Below are 20,231 nucleotides of genomic sequence, written 5' to 3' on the forward strand. Positions count from 1 at the left end.
TGTGTAATAACTATGCAGATACATTTGTAAACCATGTTACCAGGAACTCACAATCTTTATAAGAAGCTCAGAAAAAGAAAAGACTCAGGCTAGAAGGACCAGGCAAAGAGATCTGCTCCTCACTGGTCAATAAGAAGGTATATTCTGATGGCCTGCTCATGGAGATGGGAACTTTCCAAAGTCATCTACTGGCTTAAAGCAATAGCACGTGCTGTTTCTGATCTTTAAGCAGAGAATCTTTGCACAGATTAGGTGGGTCGTCTGTCTTTGTGTCTCCAAAAAGGCTGCAACCCTCTCAAAGCTCAACTGGAAGCATTTGCTGCCTAATCCACACACATGCTGTTGGCAGGGCTCAGCTTCAGAGCCCTTACCTGGTTCTTTGCAAGGCTTTAGTTGGAGACCTCCCTCAGTTCTTGGTTATGAGACTCTCCAGAGAACATCTTATAACATTGCAGCCAATTAGTGAAAGAAAATCCCAACTAAAGAGAAAGGGCTAGCAAGACCCATGTCACAGCCTTTGACAACCTGATGGTGGAAGGGACATCCCATCACTTCTGCCATATTTGATTCATTAGAAGTGAATGAAAGATCAGAGAAGATCACCCGAAAACACAGATATCAGGAGGCAGGAGTCACTGAGTCATATCAGAACCTGCTCCCACAGTACATGTGTGGAAGTTTTACTTCTTCTTTAGCTTTTAGTTCTGAGAGAAGACACTAGCAATGGGTAGAAGTGTCAGCACGACTTTATCCTCATTTACATTTCCAAAAGTTAGACTCCGTCTTCCCCCATTAGTTTGCTTGGGGATTTCATTTATTGTGCCCTGCTATGTTCAAAGCACAGTTCTGTTGGCTAATAGGTGATTTTGAAGTGAATTAAACAGTTACTGCCTTGCAAAAGCTTACCAGAAAACAAGGGAAACACACATACAAAAGAAATCATTCTGAAACAAGAGTATAAATTTTATTATGGAGAAATCATGACTTATGGTATTATGGGCAAAGAAAAAAATCATGATTATTTGAAAATTGAATAACATTTGAGCCACACCTTAAGAGTGTCTAGGTCTTTGTCAAACGTATGTTTAAGAAGGCCAGCCAGAAGGGACAGTTTAAGCAAAGGAATGGTGGCAGGAAAAGGGAAAACCTAGGACTTGTGAGGAAGAAGAATGGAGTTCAAGGCACTGAATAGAAAAATTGAGATGGGCCTATTAGCAAGAAATTCTACAAGATAGAATTCAATTGATGAACTACTGAATATTTGTAAGCCAAAGATTGATATATAAGACAACCCATATTTAAACCAGGAGTGGACGTGTCTGGAAGAATGAGGTGTTGGAAGCAGGGAGATGGGTTAGAGAAAGTTTGAAATATAGAGCCAGGAGGATTTTGGGAGAGCCTTGAGAAAGGTCAAGACAGAAATGAAAGGTGAGGTTAAATTTTCACACTGGAATGACTAGATTTATAACAAAAATTCATGGGTTGCATTTGGAAATACGAAAGAAGATAAAGATTTATTACTTGATTCATTCATCCCTTTACCATTATTTTCTTATTAGGAGCAGATTTCTCTTCTGCCTGGTTAAATACTAGTTGTGTATTGTGAATTGTGTATATTGGAAGAGATGATAAAACACAGGACATGGATTCAACCTTACCAAGTTGTGTTATTGTGAATTGTGTATATTACTAATTGTGTTATTGTGAATTGTGTATATTCACAATACATAGATTCAACCTTACCAAGTTGTGTTATTGTGAATTGTGTAAATACTAGTTGTGTTATTGTGAATTGTGTATATTGGAAGAGATGATAAAACACAGGACATGGATTCAACCTTACCAAGGAGGGTAATGAAACCAAGGAAAAATCAAGTTTAGGTCTGTTTGATCCTTCCCACTATTTCTGGAGCTTTTTTGGTCACTGAAGTCCCTGCTGGTTCAACTGAGAAAGCTACAAAGTACACCATAGACAGTAGGCAGTAGCTAAGACTACTTTATTTTTTCCTTGGCTTTGTGTTTTGTTTCATGAGGATTTTATTTTGGGTTGGATAGAATTTAGAAGTTTCATAGGCATAACTACACTATTAATGGATTTAACATAGCATATCTAATAAAAAAAGAACACACAAAGATTGCAGGAGAAAGGAATGTCTACTTTCACCAAGGGCATTTGAAGAAGCCAGGATGGAATTTCGGTTTGGCTCTCAGGGTGGAGCATATGTCTTTACTGTACTGCAGTGTCACCATGCAGAGAGAAAAAGAATTTTTGGCTGGTAATTCAAAAACCAGCATCAAGAAATATCTCCATGGGGAAGGCAGAAGGGGGCCAAACGGGGAATAGCTGAGTCTTTCCTTTCTAGAAGTGGAAAGATGGGGCTGAACATAGGGTTTTCCCAGTGTCCACTGAAAGCAGTTGAATAACCTGGTCAGACACGCATAGACCACAAGGTGTTTTCCAGGGAAAAGCAGCTGCCTCTTAATCACCTCAGAGCATTAGGAAGCCAAGTCCTTTTCAGTGTGTCCAGAAGGTTTTCCATCCAATCTGCTTCTCTCCGGCTACATTGGCTGCCTTTGTTCAGGGTCAGTCTTTCTTGTCTTTCTGTCTTAGGTTGCACCCTAAGAGTTCAGTCTTGGAGGAAGATTCCAAGGCTAGCAGCTTATTTTGGAAATGATCCCAAGAGCACTGGTAGGGGAGTACAGACGTAAGCAAAGGAAAAGAAGTGAGTGGAAGAAGGGTGTGTTCACCAGCAGAGTGCTGCTCTGAGCCAGGGGGTTCAGGTACCCCGGGAACCTCTGAGATGATTTGGAATACACCTCAGAATTGTTCCACTGGAGGGAAAAGGAAGCTAACCTATTCATCCCACCTTTTGCTCATCATTTTCTCAATGCTGTTCTTAGAGGACGTCAACTTGTCAGCCCTTTGGACCAGTCCCTAGCAGCAGCTGCGTCCAGAGGACCACCCTTGAGAGAGGAGTCCCAGGGCCCTGCAGATGAAAGCAGAGGTGACGAGAGGATCTAGCAGCACCTGCACCCTCAGTTGCACCTGGCCTATAGCTCCTCCTTCTCAGCTGGCAAGACCTCAGCTGTGGACCTCTCATTATGTATTACCTGAGCAGTTACCAGAAGACGGCCACAGGGGGATCCAAAGGGAAGCATGATAGACCTGTCTTCTCCCTTGTGGTGCCCACCCTGAAGGAAGAAGACATACAATTAAGCCAGAAATTGTAATCAGAGGTATATTATAGAATTTTCCAAATATACAAGCAAGTTGAGAGAGTTTTATAATGAACACTCAATTATCCATTATTCATCTGAACATCAATTTTTTACCAACTTGTTGTATTCATTCTGTCTTGTTTTTGTAGATTTTTCTTAATTATTTTTAATTGCAGATGTTATAACAGATTCCTCTTTATTTTATTACTGTGTATATTGAAAGAAAAGAAGAGAGAGAGAGAGAGAGAGAGAGAGAGAGGAAAAAGGGAGGAAGGGAGGGAGGGAGGGAGGGCAAGAATTTCCTTATTTTGCATGGTAACATTATTGCACCTAACAAAACCCACAATTCCTAGTATTGAATATGTGGTCTTTAATATTAATGACATGCAATTCAATAAATGCAAAGATTATATAGACTGTGCCTCTGACTTATCCAATGCTCTAATTTTATGCATGGTTGTGGTGACAGGGGATTAATTTGTCTGAAATAAGGATCAGAGACATGGTTTTAAGATCTGACACTAACTTGATGATTGATCAATCACATCAGAGATCAAGCTGGCTTAAGCAAAAGATGGAATTTACTGACTCAGGAAAGTATAATTCTAGTCATAATAAGTGTAATTATCTTTTTTTCTGTCTATGAATGAAATCATTCATTCATCACAGCAACCCTGCTTGGTAGATTTTCATTCATTATTTTCACTTAGTTCACTGAGGTGACAGGGACATGCAGGAGTCAAATGAGTTGGCCAAGGAGGTTGCAGAGTTTGTTAGTGGTAGAGTTGTGACTAGAACTAGGGCAGTCTGGCCCCAACATTTAGCTTAAATGGGATCCAGGGACTCCAATTTCATTTACAGGACTCAAAATTCTTTTGTAACCTCCTCTCTTACTGGTTCTTAGGCTCCATTTTTTCCAGTAGAACTTCCTTGCATGATTGAATTATGGCTTTCATTTATTCCACCATTTCTCTCAACCACCCCCAGAAGAAAGTAGGTATCTCACTTTTTAACAGTTCTTAATGCAAATTTTCTAATTGCTTTCATTGACTTTGATTAGCCTGATTGGAGTTTTGACTCACCCTTCCACCAGTTTCTAGACCCAAGAAACTGTGAGGAAATATGAGTGGTCAAATGTAGTCACATGTTCACCCCCAACACTAGGACTGTTCTCAGTACCTATTAGTGAATGGAGACTGAAGGCAGCAGGGGCTCTGCAAAGGAAATCAACGGTTATTACTGAAAAAATGGGAACCGAATGCGAAGAGGCAAAAACCCTGCTCATGACTATCCTTGCATTCTAGGAAGGGCTCATGGCACAGACTTGTTTCTCACTTTTAATGTGAAGGCAATGGGGTACTATGATTTCTCAAGAAGACCTTTAGCTCCTGTTGTCTAAATTCCATCCATTTTAGGAAATAGAAGCTGAGAGATGAGAAGGTATTTGCTCACAATGAAAGAGTGAATGACAGAGTGTGGGTTAAAAATTGAGCTCCATCAACCCCAGCCCTGAGTCTGTACCTCTCAATCCCATAGCCACTGAAACATGGAAGCCCTCACAAACACTGCAAGAGACAGAATGGCTGGCATTGGTCCTTAACTTGGAAGATCTGTGGCTTTGCAAAAGAGGAAAGGATTAGAATATAGTTATTGACCTCGTCTGAAATGTAAATATTTGGCCAACAATTCTTAAAAAAAAAGCCCCCCAAACATACAAAAAGCATTTTTCAGATGATCCTTCAAGATTAACCTGGGTTTCCACAGGAATGCAGGGCTAATGTTGCCAGGTAGTGTGTCTGATGTCATCAAAGTAGCTAATGGCTACAGACAGCTTCGCCTGGCACACCATCAAAGCCATTGACAAGTAAGGAGAGAAAGTCCACCCAAGCTAAGCACGTCTGGATCTGTGTGAACTCATGCTGATCACCTCTCAGTCACTTTGAAGTAGTTTCCCAGGTAATTGGAGACCATCTCTCAACTTGGACATGAGAAAACAGAAGTCAAGCTTCAGTCGAGAGAGAGAGAGAGAGAGAGAGAGAGAGAGAGAGAGAGAGAGAGAGAGAGATTCAATATTTCACCTTCTTTCCAACTTTTGACAGCTACAAAGAAGTTTGTAAAGGATAGGATAAGAATTTTTGAGCATGGGGATTAATAAACTCCATTTGTTACTCTTGTTCTTTCTAGTTAAGAAACAGGAACTCATCAAAATACCAAGAAAAAGGCTCAATGGCTGCTCCTTCTCTTTGTCTGTCTGCTGTTTCCCTCAATTGGCCAATTCCTGTTTTATGTAAAGACCAATCACAAACAAAGCATGTTTCATTAGTGTGTTCTAATTGTCTTTGACAAATCTCCTTGTAGAAAGTAGATGTAAGCTGTTACTTTGCCAGCTGCCCATCCCATCTAATATTAGCCAGTCCTACACCAAATACAGTCTAGAGTTCTTTCCAAAGAAGGGTGCATTGGCTGGGCATGGTCGTGCCCAACTGGAATCCCACTATTTGGGGAAAAAATGAGGCAGGAAGATTGCCATTTGGAGGCTAGCCTCCACAAATTAGCAAAACATCAACCTCCATATAAAGAGGACAGATGCTATGGTGAGGCTAATGCAGGGCTAATGGAGCAGGCTGTGAGAAATAAGAAGGCTTCGTGACAGGTTGGTCTGGTACACCTGATTTTTTGCAAGTACAAGTTCAAATCTGATTTCCAGTGCTTTCTTCTCATTGTCACTTCACAAAGATAAAAACCAATCTGTAGAGAAAGGGATTTCTAATCTTGTGCAAGCTGTCAGTCCACGAACATCTGGTCACACTATGGTGCAGAGTTTTCATTTTGTCTTCCCAGGTCAATAATGTCTTTGGTATGAGAAGAAGACTTTTCCCTTTCTGTACCCTTCGCAGGTAACATTCAAAACCTGATGCTTAACAGTCTCCCACTGCATTCTCAATCAGCCCATGACTATTTACCCTACCCCCACTAAACCACAAAACTAGATAGTTGAAAGGATATAAAAGGGAGACTTAACATTTAACCAGCACCTACTTAATTCCAAGAACTGTGATATTAGGTCATACATTTCCTGTCTCCAAATGTCCTAAGAACAATACAGAAGGTAGTTTTTGTTAACACTGTGATATAGAGAAGGAAGCCAAGACCACTCAAAAAAGTTGGATATTTTTCTCAAAATTATAGGGGAAATAGGTGGCAGCCCTGTGATTCAGTCGGGTCTGTATGTCCCTTCCATGTTCTATCTGTACTTTCCTTCATTCATATCCCTTACAGAAGTGCTGTGCTGGTGTTAGGAAAATCATTATTGAGATCAGCAACACATCAGTACCACCAGCCCATTGTGGTGGTCGACTTAAAAAGTTTCTATAATCAAGTAAGTTGGACATTTGCATTTAATATTCCTCCAATAAAATTCCTACTATTGACACATTAAAGGTTCTAAAATATACTAAAAAATACATTTTAATTTTGTTTGACCAGTATTTCCTAAATTTACTTGATCATAAAATGTTCAGATAACATCCATTGACATTTCATACATATAAAATTTCATAGAATATTTTTGGGGTACCAGGGATTGAACTAGAGGACACCTGACCACGGAGCCACATCCTCAGCCCTATTTTGTATTTTTTTTTTTTAGAGACAGGGTCTCACTGAGTTGCTTAGCACCTCGCCATTGCTGATGATGGCTTTGAACTCACGATCCTCCTGCCTCAGCCCCCTCAGCTACTGGGATTACAGCCATGCGCTACCTCGCCATGCTTCCATAGAATATTCTTTGGGGATAAGTCACAGCATTATGTAATCTTCTCATTTATGGATGACAATTCCGGGTCAGAAATGAAGTGGTCATGTATGAATGACAACACTGGCTGAGAAAGAAGAAATGGTTTGTGTTAGGACTTGTAGCCAAGGATGGTGGAGCCACTGGAGCTAGAGATCAGAGTTCCTGGATGCTAATGATCTTTTTTTTCTTTTTTGCTCCCTGTCTCCTTCCCTAGGATGTCATGCATGCACCTCTCTTCTTAGCAAAATCTCACCAACTGCCAAAGGAAGTGTCTCTGCTCTGGCTTCTCTTTCTCAATAATTCTTAAAACAGAGAAGATAAATAGAGGTGAAAATACCATTACTCTATTTGGTTCTGAAGCCTGATGCTTATTCAGCTTTTTTCACTGCTGTGACCAAAAGACCTGACAAGGACAATTTGAGAGGAGGGAACTTTATTTGGTGTTCATGGTTTCAGCGGTCTCAGCCCATAGACGGCAAACTCCTTTGCTCTGGGCTCAAGATGAGGCACAGCGTCATGGTAGAAGGGTGTGGCAGAGGAGAGCAGATCAGGACATGACAATCAGGAAGCAGAGAACTCTTGCTCACTAAGGACAAAATATAAACCTCAAAGGCACACCCCAGTGATCCACCTCCTCCAGGCACACCCTACCTGCCTACGGCTATCACCCAGTTAATCCATCCCCAAGGATTAATGCACTGATTAGGTCAAGGTTTACATAGCCCAATCTTTTCATCTCTGAACTTTCTTGCAATATCTCATACATTAGCTTGTATATCATATCTAAAACATAACACCTGACATCTCTCATCCAATGCACCACTTCTTTAGGATGGATGGAGGCATTAATTTGGTATTCACAGTAGACTGTATAAATTCCATTTCATTGGCTGTCAAAAAAAAAAAAAAAATATATATATATATATATATATATATTCCACCTGAAATTTTATGTTATGTGTTACCTTCTCCTTCACCAATTTCTTATTTTATTCATAAATTTGAAAGACAAATATCATATTTTCTATTCTTAAATCCTTCAGTCTATTTAATATATGGAAGAAGATATTATAAGAAATTATGGACTCAACTCATAACATCTTAGCACTTCAAGGGACTCTAAAATTATAGAATCACAAAAGTTTAAATCTAAAAAAACTTGGCAAAATGTAAGTCAAAAAGCTACCTGTACAGGAAACAAACATGGTCACAACAAGATAGATTTTGGGGCCCTCAAGGAAACTGAAGATTCAATTGCTCAAGTCTGTCTTTCCTATCAGCAGGTGAGTAACCACAGTAAAATGCTGTCTTTCATCTTTCAAATTCCAATGAGGCCAACAGGAACTTCTTGGATTTAGCATAGTATTGCTGGAAGTTTTCTTTAACCTGTGGCCACAAGACAAGTAAATCTCTTGGACACTTTTCCTTCCCCTCAATGTATGCTTCCTCTTCCTTGTAAGCTTTGGAAATCCTACTGAAAATTGCCAGAGGATGTGCATACCCTCTTAAATAATGCCCAGATCTTAGCTAAAAGGTAAGAAGTGATTGGATTAAAAGTCTTTAAGTAAAGCAGATTGACCCTTTTGGTCTTCTCCTTGCCACCTCCCTGTCTTTGGCTTCTCCTTTACTTTAAGAAGTTGAGTTGAACATGTCTTTCAGTAGAAGCAAACACACTAAAGGTGAAAAATGAAGACAGAATAAAATTAGAAAACCAGTCCAAGAACTTGAAAATATGAATAAGAATAATTTCCGAAAGAATGATCCAGGGAAGTGGAAGAGAAGAAAAGCATTGTGAGCCAGAAAAAAAAAAAAAAAAGGACATTTTCAGAACAAAAGGAGACACATCTCTAATTTAAAAACCTTAACTGAGTGCTTGGCACAAAAATGTGTAAAGTCCCACCTTAAGACACTAGACAATGGCAATTTCATGACACCTCAGAGGAAGAGCGGGAAAGCCATTTACCAAACCTAGTTGTAGATTCTCAATGACCATTTTTTTCTTGAGTTTTTGACTGCATTTACCAAAATTGCTTACTTTCTCTTCTTAAAACATGTTTGTTGGGCTGGGGATGTGGCTCAAGTGGTAGCGCGCTCGCCTGGCATGCGTGCGGCCCGGGTTCGATCCTCAGCACCACATACAAAACAAAGATGTTGTATCTGCCGATAACTAAAAAATAAATATTAAAATTCTCTCTCTCTCTCTCTCTCCTCTCTCACTCTCTCTTTAAAAAATAAATAAATAAATAAATAAATAAAACGTGTTTGTCACTCCAAGACTTTGTGATCTTTCTTTGGTCATATCTTTTTCTCCTCCTCTCCCTTGCTAGATTTTCCTCAGATTCCTAAATCTGACACCATCACTCCTTGATGACTTGGTCCAAGCTGATGACTTTAAATGTATGCTCAAGATGATGCTCAAGTCATAATTGTAGTTCTGACCTCTTTCAGAAAGTTTGGACCCACACATCCAGCTGGCTGTTAGTATTTCTACTCAGATAACTATGGACTGATGACATTTATCACACTTACTTTGGAACATTCAATTTCACAAGCCCAAGCTTGAGTCTCTTCTCATGTTCTTGATGGTGATCAGCAGTATCCCATTTGTGCTGTTGAATGGCCCCAAAACATCAGTCTTGATGCTTCTCACTTGCGCTGTATACAAATCCATCCGCACATTCTTTTGGTTTGGTCTTCAAAACATATCTTTAATTGGTCCAAATCTCATCACCTCCACGGCTACCACTGTGAAACTCACTTCTCATCTGGGATCATCTGCTTCTCCTCTTGGTCTGCCTTCCATCTAGAAGTTGATGTGCCTTGCAGCCAGCAACTACAATTATAATTGTAAGAACAAAATTCCAATCAACTACTTGTTCAAAACCACCCAACAGTGTCTTATCATTCTTGGAATAAAATGGACTCAGATATCAGTAAATTCCTTGGAATTTGAATAAAATACAAGATAACTCTTTCTTCAACCTTAGCCACAAACCTAGGTAAGTGGGAGGCAGGACAAATCTCTCATAAGCCTTCCTTTCCTCTTGAGACAGGCATCTCCCCCTCTTAAGGGTCACCAATTCATAGATTTTACACTATAGAACACTACAACTCTGACACTGGAACCAAATAAGACATTTACTATTTATGCATGAAACTGGCCATCTTCACATGCTGGAAGTTCAGATGAAGAATTGACCGAGACAGTTCCTTAAGTGTCCTAGGAAGCTAAAGAATTAAGGTCATCATACTACAATGATACATGCATACCCAATACATAGCAGCACAATTCACAATAGCCAAGCTATGGAACCAGCCTGGGTATCCATCAACATGAATACATAAAGAAAATATGATATATATACAAAATGGAGTTTTATTCAGCCATAAAAAATGAATTATATAATTTGCAGGAAAATGGGTGGAACTAGAGACCATTATGTTAAGCAAAATAAGTCAAACTCAGAAAGCCATGGGTCATGTTTTCTCTCATATGTTGAAGCTAGAGAGGAAAAAGGAAAAGAAAGGTAGTGGTATACCTCATGAAAATCAAAGGGAGATCAGTGGAGAAGGGAGTGAGAGGACAGGAGGGAGGGAGAAGCACTGGGAAGTGATATTGACCAAATAGTGTTATGTTGTGTGCATGTACGAACATGTAACAAATCCCATTGTTATGTACAACTATAATGCACCAGTAAAAATGTGAGGGGAGGGGATGTCCTAGGAAGTCCCTTGTTGAAGAAATTAGGCCATGAGGAGAAAACACTAGACTAAGGAACTCCTGTTGTCAAACCCAAACCCTTCCCACGCAGGCATTTCACCATGCCTCTGAACTGTCAAAAAGAAATTTCACACACACTATAACATAATTTTTAAAAATCGATATTATATTCCATCTGTATTATAAATGGGGAAAAGTAAAGTAATTTATTTATTTTATAATTTTTTTTTTTTAATTTATACGTGGTGCTGAGAATTGAACCCAGTGCCTCACACATACCAGGCAAGGGCGCTACCACTGAGCCACAGCCACACCCACAGCCCCGGAAAGTAAAGTAATTTAAAACAAAATAGCATGTATCCTTCCAAAGTAATAGCCTACAAGGCATCAGCAAGTAATGAGGTCCTCCCCAAGAGTATAAGGGCCACACAGACAGAGTGATAGAAGTTACATCAACAACTACAACGTTCTAATTTGTGTGAAGCTCTCAATAAATTCTTAACAAAATAATAGAACCATTTTAAATATTTCATATATTAGTTCATTTAGCCTCAGAATGATCAAGTGACATAATTCCTCTTATTGTTGAGGTCCAGAGAGTTTAATCACTCTTGAAAATCATAGAAATGGCAACTGGTAGAGCTAAGATTCAAACCCTCATAGTCTGTTTCTAGAGACTGTGCATTCTTTCCTCACATGCTACTTCTCTTGATTTACACTAAAATTGTACTTCTAGGAAATTCTTGGTATATTACAACTGTGCATTAAAAAATAAACCTTGTATGTATATGTCAGATGGAATTAGGTCAAGTAGTTATAATGAATTTTTCAACTAGTAAATATCCGGACAGGTACAATGTTTGGTTGGTTGTATCTGTGCATCATGGGATCTCTGGCACCTACCTACCAGATGCCAGTTGAGCTCCTATATTGGGAAGAGGACCCTACAAGAACACAACCAAAAATGTTCCCATGAAACTCAAGCAATAACACCAGAAGATTAAAGCCACAGGATGTGAATTGTTATCCTTGCATTTCCCCCAACTATGTGTCTCATCATCAATGTTCAGGCCTAGTTTCCTGGTCTTCTAATTGAGAGCAGTGACTTAGTTCAAAAGTAGCCAAGTCAAATGTCAATGGAAAAATGCTGGTAGTAAAAACGAAAGTGTAAGTCAAGTGTGAAGAAAACATCACACAGCCCTCTCGGTTCAGCCCATGTAATTCCATCTTTGATGGATAGAGAAAAATAATCATCTCAGATACAGCCACAATCATGCAAAGGCAAGTTATGGCATCAGAGTAACCAAACCTGGGCCTCCACATTGTTAACGGAGGGAGGAGAGAGGCTCAGCCCCTATGGGGAGAAGTGGCCACTCAGCTCATCTGATTATTGTTAGGTGGAATTTCCAGCCCAATTTTGAAATACCAAGCACGTATTCAAAATAATACAAAAGCCATATTTTGAAGTGAGATAGTTAATTATTAAAGGTTGGCTCACAGTTTTTAAAAAGCATCATTAAAATCAACCAAAATATATCAGGTTTCACTTGTAGATCTTTAATTTACTCTGCTAACTTTCCTTCAGCTCATTCTAGCTGAAACTCTATGATGTTACCATTGGTGTGAAGGAGAAAATGTTTGGGATTATTAAAATCACAGTTATTGGAAGGAGAAGAGGGAGAAGAGTCCAGGAGGCTGAGTTTCAGTGTTCTTCATTTAAAACCTGAAAGCCAGAAAGTCAGCTCTGAGATTATTTGGAAACTAAACTGGTTAGCTAACTATTTCAATAAGCTGACCCACCAAGCAAAGCGACAAAGCATGCAGGCCTTTATTTATTTATTTATTAGGTTTTTTTAAGAGAAGGACAGGATGCAAGCCCTAAATTTCCTTTAAATATAGCACCATCCTTGATGTTGTTTGTACTTTCCCCTGTGCAGTGCTTCCGGGCACACTTTAAAGGGAAGTGATAAGGAGAAAGGAAAAGGGAAGTCACTCACACCCAGCCTCAGCCACAGTCAGCGTCTGCTCCAGAGGGTGTGGGCCAAGCTCTTCAGTGCCCTGGAGTTTTGTTTTGTTTTCCTTCACATTTTAATCTTTTCTTTTGTTGTAAAAGACAGACAGGAAACGTCACTCCACATTTGGAGTGTGCTCCCTCGGAAATGAAGGAGTGCCATCAATCTTTTCTGGTAAGGAGCAGCGCATCCTTCAGGCACAGAGGCCAGTGATCTATGCATCAGGCCTGCAGCTTGCAGTCAGCCAGATACCAGCAAGGGAAGGAAGTGGAATGACAGGATATGGGCAGGTTAGGAAACAGTTTACAGAATGCGGAGGAACAATACCCAGCTCCCCCTGGACGGCCTGGCCTCTTTGGAAGGGAAGTTTTCACTTGGTTAAGTTCAAATTAAGGATATGTTCAAACAGGGTTTGGGGGAGGGAAGTTGATCTATTTTGGAGTTGCTACTTCATGCCCAGCCCCCTGCTTCCAGTTCAGGGTGTAGCACAGGATAACCAGCACACATTCTGGAGCCAGGCAGATTGGGCCCAAATCCTGGATCCTCAAGCTGTTGACTGTAATTTGAAAAACTCTCTGTCTCCTCCTCCTCTTCCCCCTCCTCAGGGTCAATTCTCTCATATCTCAATGATATGAGTGATATTTGCTCTATATGGTTTTGCATGTGACATACCATAATGAATATAAAGTGGAAAGGGTATTTCCTAGCAGTAAGTGTTCGAATAGTTTAAATTACTTTCTTTTTCCCTTTTAGAATCAGAAAAAGAGGATCTATCTTAGATACATCTCTCTGGGAAGTACGGTTTTTACGGCATGCTAGGCCCTGGTTTCCACCATTGAATACTCAATACATTGTCAAACTTTATATCACAAAACTTTGGAATTATTTTTATTGTTGTTATTTTGATATGGTAACTATTTCTCCAAGTAATAGTCTTGTGAGATAAATAGTTTCTTTCTCATTTCTAGGTGTAACAGCTGAAGCATAGAATTGGTAAGACACTGGCCTAAGGTCACATAGATTAAAAAAGGAAAAACAATGGAGAAAAGGTGGCCTTTCCACAAATAACACTGAAACAACCACAGATTAGTATTCAAAACAACAGTAGATAAACAAACAATCCTATTTGTAGGCTTTAAGCCCTCATGAAAATTAATAAAATGGATCATAGGACTAGATTCAAAACATAAAATTCCAAGAAAAAATAGAAAATCTAAATGAACGTTACTCTGACCATGACTTCTTAGGCACAATACAAAAGTCCATGAAAGAAATAATTGGGGGCCGGGCTTGTGGCTCACTGTAGAGTGCTTGCCTAGCATGCATGAGGCACTGGGTTCGATCCCTGGCACCACATAGTATAAACAAATAAAATAAATGTATTGTGCCTATCTACAACTACAAAAATTAAGAAAAAAAGAAAGAATTGATAAGCTGGACTTCATTAGAATGAAAAACTTTGGCTCCATACAAGACAGTAACAAGTAGGAAAGCAGAAAAGCCATAGACTGGGAAACAATATTGCAAAGATATATCTAAGAAAGGACTGTTTTGTGTGTGTGTGTGTGTGTGTGTGTCCAAAAAATAAAGACTGTTTAGTTAAATTGACATAGAAGAAAAAAATCAATAAACAAAAGATCTCTAGGAAATACCTGTATGTGTGGCAACTAAACAATAAACGTCTAAATAAAAATAGGAAGTGAAAAAAATCAAAAAGAAGATTAAAAAGTCTTTTGAGCTCACTAAAGAAAATTAAAAACCTATCAAATATATAAGATGCAATGGATGGATATTGTTCTATAATAGGAGAAAATGTTGCAAATGAATATCTTCTGCTTTCACTTAATAAAGTAGGGACAAAGGAAAAAAATACAAACAAAAATCAATATAAACAGAAGAAATGAAACAATCACACTTCAAATTGACAAAATAATAAACAGAGAAGAATAGAGAAAATCAAAAACCCAAACTTGCTAGTTTGAAAATGTTCATCAAATTAATGGTACACTAGTTAGACTAATCAGGAAAGCCAGTGATTACACAGCACATTCATTTGGCAAAGTATGAACATCTGGAATGTGAGATGTGGTATAACTATAGATTCTATATGTATTAAAGTCACAATAAGAGAATACCACATACAACTTAAAATGCTATTTGATAATGTAAATAGATGCCATGCGACACCATTAGTAATCCACTTACTGGGGCCCTATGAAGACTCTATTTCATTTTCTTCACAGGATTTATTCAAGTCTGAATTTATCTTGCTTATTTCCAGTTTTACAAATTTAGTTTCCACTGTCCCCTCCAGCATGGGAGCTTCACCTGCCTGGCTCATGGATTTCCAGCACATAGAACAGCACAAGCCACAGGGTAGCTGCCCGCTGAATGAATGTGTGTTTAATAGATGAGGGAATGAATTCGTCCTGTTCTATTTGGGGTTTTCTATTCAGTGTAAGGATTGAGAATATTCATTAATACCATTTGAAGAAAATGTTTCCCCTTAATTTTTGATCCCATGTCTCTTAAGGAGGAAATTAAATCCAGATGTCTCTGAATCATCTGCTCTGAACTCGCCAGTGCTGTGCTTGGCGGTGTACGAAATGAGTTAAGGAGCTTTTCCTCCATAGGAAATCAGTGCCCAGAGAAGAACATACGCAACCGCCTGAGATAAAGAAGGAGGAAATAAACAAGTGTGAGCATTTCTAAACTCTATTTCCAGTTGATGCCTGGCAGGAGCTAGTGAGTCCATGGAGTAACCTCTGCCCTTAGTTTTCTCAGCCAGGACAGGACAACCTCCTGTGGACTGCCCAGTAAGAAATCCCATATTCTCCATGGGTAGAGAACCCTGTACCTGAAATATTTTTTTTTAATTTTTTATTGTTGGTTATTCAAAACATTACATAGTTCTTGATATATCATATTTCACCCTTTGATTCAAGTGGGTTATGAGCTCCAATTTTTACCCCATATACAGATTGCAGAATCACATCAGTAACACATCCATTGATTTACATATTGCCATACTAGTGTCTGTTGTGTTCTGCTGCCTTTCCTATCCTCTACTATCCCCCCTCCCCTCCCCTCCCCCTCCCCTCTTCTCTCTCTGCCCCCTCTACTGTCATTCATTTGTCCCCCTTGTATTATTTTTCCCTTTCCCCTCACTTCCTCTTGTATGTACTTTTGTATAACCCTGAGGGTCTCCTTCCATTTCCATGCAATTTCCCTTCTCTCTCCCTTTCCCTCCCACCTCTCATCCCTGTTTAATGTTAATCTTCTTCTCATGCTCTTCAACCCTACTCTGTTCTTAGTTACTCTCCTTATATAAAAGAAGACATTTGGCATTTGTTTCTTAGGGATTGGCTAGCTTCACTTAGCATAATCTGCTCTAATGCCATCCATTTCCCTGCAAATTCTATGATTTTGTCATTTTTTAATGCAGAGTAATACTCCATTGTGTATAAATGCCACATTTTTTTTATCCATTCGTCTATTGAAGGGCATCTAGGTTGGTTCCATAGTCTTGCTATTGTGAATTGTGCTGCTATGAACATCGATGTAGCAGTGTCCCTGTAGCATGCTCTTTTTAGGTCTTTAGGGAATAGACCGAGAAGGGGAATAGCTGGGTCAAATGGTGGCTCCATTCCCAGCTTTCCAAGAAATCTCCATACTGCTTTCCAAATTGGCTGCACCAATTTGCAGTCCCACCAGCAATGTACAAGTGTACCCTTTTCCCCACATCCTCGCCAGCACTTGTTGTTGTTTGACTTCATAATGGCTGCCAATCTTACTGGAGTGAGATGGTATCTTAGGGTGGTTTTGATTTGCATTTCTCTGACTGCTAGAGATGGTGAGCATTTTTTCATGTACTTGTTGATTGATTGTATGTCCTCCTCTAAGAAGTGTCTGTTCAGGTCCTTGGCCCATTTGTTGATTGGGTTGTTTGTTATTTTATTGTCTAATTTTTTGAGTTTTTTGTATAATCTGGATATTAGGGCTCTATCTGAAGTGTGAGGAGTAAAGATTTGTTCCCAGGATGTAGGCTCCCTATTTACCTCTCTTATTGTTTCTTTTGCTGAGAAAAAACTTTTTAGTTTGAGTAAGTCCCATTTGTTGATTCTAGTTATTAACTTTGTTTCTTAAGTCATATGATCTGCCCAGATTGAGTCAGGAAGATATAGACAACCTAAACAGACCAATATCAATTGAGGAAATAGAAGAAACCATCAAAAGACTACCAACTAAGAAAGCCCAGGACCAGATGGGTATACAGCAGAGTTTTACAAAACCTTTAAAGAGGAACTAATACCAATACTTTTCAAGCTACTTCAGGAAATAGAAAAAGAGGGAGAACTTCCAAATTCATTCTACGAGGCCAACATCACCCTGATACCTAAACCAGACAAAGACACTTCAAAGAAAGAAAACTACAGACCAATATCTCTAATGAACCTAGATGCAAAAATCCTCAATAAAATTCTGGCAAATCGGATACAAAAACATATCAAAAAAATTGTGCACCATGATCAAGTAGGATTCATCCCTGGGATGCAAGGCTGGTTCAATATACGGAAATCAATAAATGTTATTCACCACATCAATAGACTTAAAAATAAGAACCATATGATCATCTCGATAGATGCGGAAAAAGCATTCGACAAAGTACAGCATCCCTTTATGTTCAAAACTCTAGAAAAACTAGGGATAACAGGAACATACCTCAATATTGTAAAAGCAATCTATGCTAAGCCTCAGGCTAGCATCATTCTGAATGGAGAAAAACTGAAGGCATTCCCTCTAAAATTTGGAACAAGACAGGGATGCCCTCTCTCACCACTTCTGTTCAACATAGTTCTCGAAACACTGGCCAGAGCAATTAGACAGACGAAAGAAATTAAAGGCATAAAAATAGGAAAAGAAGAACTTAAATTATCACTATTTGCTGATGACATGATTCTATACCTAGCAGACCCAAAAGGGTCTACAAAGAAACTATTAGAGCTAATAAATGAATTCAGCAAAGTGGCAGGATATAAAATCAACACGCATAAATCAAAGGCATTCCTGTACCTGAAATTTTACTCTCAGCCAATGTCAGCACCTACCCTCATTATTAAGTTTTCTTGATAAGTTGCTTTGGGAGCAGAAGTCCAATGAGGATGTGAAGTCCTGTCATAACAGACCTTTCAAGGCAACATGGGAAGCAGAGAGATTCTGCTTGGTAAATACCAACTCAGGAGTGTGTGTGTGTGTGTGTGTGTGTGTGTGTGTGTGTGTGTGTAGAGAGGGAGGAGAGAGAGAGAGAGAGAGAGAGAGAACACATAACACATACATGTTATAGCACAGGTTTGGGGAATGCATATTAGCTTTCAGACAAGACATTGTATTTTAACCCCATTACCATTTATTTATTAGTAGTATTTTGGGAGAGCATTACTTAAATTTTTAAGCCTTTATGTTTTTTTGTTTGTAAAAATTCAGCTAAAATAGTATAGAGTAGTTAAGATGATGAAAGAAGATGTTTTGTGAAGGGTCTCTCCAAATGCTCAGTGTATATTAGAAGTATTATGAAAAAGGAAAAAAAAATAGTGAGGGAGGTAAGGAAGAAAGGAAGAAAAAAGGCAAAGAAAGAAAGAAGAAAGATGGGGAACAAGGAAGGAAGGAAGGAAGGAAGGAAGGAAGGAAAAAAACAAATGAAAGAGGAGGACCACAGGGGTGTGTTAGTAAAGGTTTAACAACTGACTCTTGCAAAATATATTAACAAATCCTGGATTTTTGGTGACCAATTATAAACTATCGTGAGGTCAACCAGTCACAGATTTTCTGAAAATTTAACTTGCAAGCTGGTGGGGATGGTACCTGCACACCACTGAAGGCTGCAAGAGGCCAGAGTTGTTGTAAAAACCAACATTGGCTATTGCCTACCAGTGGATTCAGAATAGGGTTTCAATTCAAACCAGGTCTATAAATGTTAATGTCTGCCTATTTGTAAAGAAGTTTGTACCTAAAACCGGATCATGAGACAGACTTCAGAAAACTTACTTATGCTACATTTGGGGCCTGAGATTTCGGGGTTCCAAGATTTACAAGGAAAAGCAGAAGACAAATAGTACTTTCTGAGGAAGAGTGTCAGGGCTTCCTCACAAGCAGGACCACACTAATGATCTGCTCCAACTGACAGTCCTCCTTACTTATTTTTTTTTAAAAAAATGTACTGAGTTGATGAAGTGAATATTACCCTCAGGTATAAACAGAGTCCTTGAGCATTTTCTCCAGGATAAAATGCAATTAAATCTTAAGACAGGAATTACATTTTTATCCTTATCATCTGTTAATACTTAAATACTTCATTTGCTTATTTCTTAACCAGATATTCAGCAAGCATTGTAGGGACCGAGACGTGCAGCAGGTCAGTTTTGAGGTGAGGTCAGCCAACTCACGGTTACATCCTGAGTTACTGAAAGAGGCCTGGGCCTGAGGCAAGTGTGGGTCTGGTGAGTCCTGATCTACCAGGAAGCAGTGGCAGGACCTTGATCCAGGGCATAACTGGGAATTGGAGAGCAGGTCTTATGTCATAACACTGATATTTTGCTCTTCTTTTCACTTTTTTTTAAATTAAAATATCGATTAAATTTGTGTGATATTGGGCCAATCTCTCATGCATTCTGGTTCAACAAACTTGCTTACACAAGGGAGCAGCCTGATGCAATACATCAGCACATCTTCCCAATTTCAAATCAAGTGGCCTCTGCGCCTATGACAAGGTGAAGTGACAAGGTGAGGTACCATTTAGCCCAAAGGTAATTTTCCTATTTTCTTAGCTTCCTTTGCATTTTTTCTCCAAGGAGTCCATGGAAAGACATGAAAGTTTCATGATGTAGACAGTAGCACTGGCTCATGCCAAGTGTGTGTGTGACAGGTGCCTGCGCCCACACGGGTTTAATGGGTGGAAATAGAGACATCTAATTTCCTCTCATCAGGCAGAGGAATTTTTTTTAATACAACCCCCTGGTTTTATCTAATTCCATGGAAGTTACCAGGTGAGTTTGGAAAACTCCTTACCCTTCTGTGAGGCTCCATCTCAGATGCTGCGTTTTGGGAAGGCTGGGTCCGTTTTCCCCTGCAGAAGCCAGCCTTCCTTCCACTGTGGTTTTTAGTGTCTTTCCCTTTGCTCTAAGTGTATGTCCTATGCTGTCTTGTGACATAATTATTTTCCTGGGCCTTAGTTTGTGAGTTTGATCTTTAGCCTGGAAGGAAAACTGGCTTCCTCTGGATTGCCTAAGATCACGAAAAGGTTTTGTAAGAAAATGCAAGGCCTTAAGAACAACAGGGATCTGGGCCAGGCCTCGGGGGAACCAATAGCATCTCTGCAGTCTGACTGGAAACAACAGAGATGGCCTCATGTTTGGCCTTCGAGAGTGGGCAGCACCTCCGGGAACCACAGGTCATTTGGAATCCCAGAAAGCTCACTGCACAAATC

The 20,231-nt window shown here is 39.4% G+C and overlaps 1 long non-coding RNA gene across 1 annotated transcript; it reads right to left on the reverse strand.

Moving 5' to 3' along the window:
• Positions 1–1,056: 1,056 nt before the first annotated feature.
• Positions 1,057–19,923, reverse strand: LOC139702068 (uncharacterized). Its single transcript, XR_011704655.1, has 4 exons — positions 19,814–19,923; positions 9,545–9,848; positions 3,112–3,192; positions 1,057–2,987 (listed from the first exon to the last, which is right to left on the reverse strand). It is a non-coding gene; the product is annotated as an uncharacterized lncRNA (long non-coding RNA).
• Positions 19,924–20,231: the final 308 nt, after the last annotated feature.

The sequence above is a fragment of the Marmota flaviventris genome, chromosome 15 (assembly GCF_047511675.1).
Source record: "Marmota flaviventris isolate mMarFla1 chromosome 15, mMarFla1.hap1, whole genome shotgun sequence".
Lineage (NCBI taxonomy): Eukaryota > Metazoa > Chordata > Mammalia > Rodentia > Sciuridae > Marmota > Marmota flaviventris.